The sequence below is a fragment of the Peromyscus maniculatus genome, chromosome 4 (assembly GCF_049852395.1).
Source record: "Peromyscus maniculatus bairdii isolate BWxNUB_F1_BW_parent chromosome 4, HU_Pman_BW_mat_3.1, whole genome shotgun sequence".
In the NCBI taxonomy this organism is placed as follows: domain Eukaryota; kingdom Metazoa; phylum Chordata; class Mammalia; order Rodentia; family Cricetidae; genus Peromyscus; species Peromyscus maniculatus.
In genome coordinates this window covers 33,883,063-33,886,216 of record NC_134855.1, presented here as the reverse complement: position 1 = coordinate 33,886,216, position 3,154 = coordinate 33,883,063, and positions in this window count along the sequence as shown.

Below are 3,154 nucleotides of genomic sequence, written 5' to 3'. Positions count from 1 at the left end.
GATCCTAATGCTGACAATTAATAGGAAACAAAATGGGAGGGAATGAGACCAATGACTACCAATGCATAAATGTGTAGAAATAAAGCAATGTTAGGAATGATGAAGACATAGCAACAAGATGAATCTGGCAAAGCGCTTCTAGAACAATGTAAGTACATCCCCAGATATATGGAGATATGACAGGACCTCATCTTGACCATATCACAGACTGTAATGTAATGAGAAGAGCGCATTTCAGTGATATTAGTGAGGAAACAGGAGTATGTTTGCGTAAGACAAGCAGGGGCCTCTCACATCTCTCAAGTTCAACAAAAGCTTGCTTTCTTTGTGCAAGTAAGGGCTCATAACACTTTTATATTTGCTGTGAAAAATGTATTTAAAGTAAGATACTTGACCATGATATTAGTTCTCAAGGTAATAATAATGCTGATGGAATATTTGAACAGTTTAGTTATTTTTCTTTACTTGGGAACAATGTGATTAAAAATGATAGCTGATTTCTCTGGAGGAATATGGAAATCCTGTATATCTCTCATATTCCTCTTTATTACAAATATAATAATATTGTAACACCAATACTCTGAATGGTGTTCCCAGTATACAGGTACTTATGCAATGCTTCATATAATCCATAGGGAACACTGAGACATTTCCCTACAATTCCAAATTCACACTGCCTTGCAAACCTCAAATTAATATAATAAGGAACACATTTCTATAAGGTATAATCCATGGTACAGACCAATCTATTTTCAACAACAGCACAGCTATAAACTAAAGAATATCATGTGGTTGCTAATTCATATTAAATTCCAGGTACTTTGTGACAATCAACAAAAGCTTCAAAGATACCTCTTCTGGTATCTTAGAAGAGAAGAGGTAATCATGGCATAAGAATTCTGCATTGCTAGGTGAAAGGCAGAAAATTGAGGAAGTTATATAACACAAGTGTAAGAGGTACATGTATAAACAAAAGGAGGAATATTTAAACACATTAAAAATATAGCACTAAGGTGGACATTGAAAAAATGTAGACAATTGCTCCTTGCAAGCAGTAATTAGAACGTTCCTTTGAAAACAATTTCTGGCAAGTCCTCAAATTTGAGTCAAAAATATCTTTGTCTCCAAGTTGCTAGAGAAGCCAGATATCAGAGGATCATTTTTAGCTGTTCAGGGTTCAGTGTGGTGAGTGGGAGGTAGACCGACAGGGCCAGTGATAACCTATACTCTTCAGAGGCACTTTAGAAGGATGTTCTTTGTTATAGTTTTGTGACTTCAAATGCATCAGTTGTAATTATGGAGTAGATGCTTCCATTCTAAGTCATGACTACCTCTCTATGACAGAGGAAAAACCGAAGTTAAAATTAAATTATACCTGCTCAAAGAGGAAGGATAGAACCATGTTATTTTTTATAGCCTATGTATATAATTCAGCATGTCAGTCCAGATATGCCTGGCAATGGATTTCTTATTTTCAGTTACTTTGTGGGTGTAATAGTATGGTTAAATCTTACATGAAATTTACAACTGCACCGTCTACAGTATTTTTACAAAAAACTATAGCAATTGTTGTGATTGGAGTTCTTAATTGAGAAGTGAAAAAAAAAATCTCTGAGAACCAAAAAGGACAGGACAAAATCTTACTACTTTCTAGAGGAAACAATATCACCAGTGGCCAATAGACAGTTTTGGCAATTTTTATAAACACAATAAGTACTAAGAAAACAATCTTTGAAACTGGTGGTACAGTCTCATGTGACTCTTCCTCACTTACATCACCAAACTTTTCAACAAAAAATTTAATGATTAATTTCCTCAGAATTTTCAAGGTTGAATGAATCTAGCAGAATTATTCAATAACAATATATTCTAAATTTTTAGGTAAATCTTAGCAAGGTCCTATAATACAAGCTCTTAACATAAGAAATGCTGAAATCAACAAGGAAAACTCCAATTCTACAGTAGTCTTGGGATAGTGGTAACAAAATGAGAGCACATGTAATCTTGATGTTCATATTTTGGGTTATGAATTTCTAAGGCCAACCCCTTTCAAAGTAGCTTTTTTTCCAGTTGTTTCTGGAACTTTTTCAGGTACAAATAGCCAAAAATATTTTTTTTTCTGCTAGCACTGACTGTGATTTGCTGAGCTTGTGGCATGATTACTATGATCCATCTCCTGATCAGTGCTCCCTGTTCATCTATTTGTATCCTGAGGCTGAACTCAGTAACTGAGCTACTGTTAACAATGGCATGATAACAATAGGAAGTGTGGACACTGAGAGTACCTATCCTACCTCTATATCAGTACAGTCCTACAGGTTTACATCTACCACCCTACTACTGATGCTCTTTAACTTTATGTGCCAAAGAGACAAATATTGTCTGTATTTGTAAACTCTTGACACAGACATAATCACATTCCTCTAGTCTGAAGCTGATGGATGTCTTTCTCACATATTGTTCTCCACTTTCATTTATTGAGGCAGTCTCTTGCTGCAAATGAAGTTCAGCAGTTCTAAATAGTCTAGCTAGTCATTTTATTTCAGGGATCCCCTATCTCTGCCTTATGGTTGGTAATGCAGATGGCCATCACATTTGCCTAGATTTGACACGGGGTCTGGAGATTAAAACTGCAGTTTCCATGCTTGGGCAGCAAGTGCTTTCTCCAGTTACCTAATTCCCTGGACCCCAGATTTCAGAATTTGTAAACAAAGTAAATGTGTTTGTTAATAATCTGCAAAAATGCACATGCCATTTTTTGAATCTGTATGTTTGTCTGGGTGCTTAGTTGGAGCTGTAATGATTTAAAGTAAAAGGCAGAAGATGTAAATTAATTAGGTATCAAAAAATAAATATTAAGTGATTTGAGAAATATTGATGATAAAAATTTAATTTGTCTTCATAAGTGTCTTTAAACTTTTTGTTGATTTTTTCTTTTAGTATTTTAAAAACATAAGCTGTTCTAACAGTAATTTTTAGATCACTCAGGAAAGCAACATAAGTGATTTAGTAGGCATGAAAGACTTCACACAACTCCATGAACAATATTTTAATGGAATCATAACTGCATGATGATACAGAAATGAATTTCTGCTTGTATGAAAAATACATAGTGGAATGTATCCATTCTTACTGCAGTGGTACACATGTATAT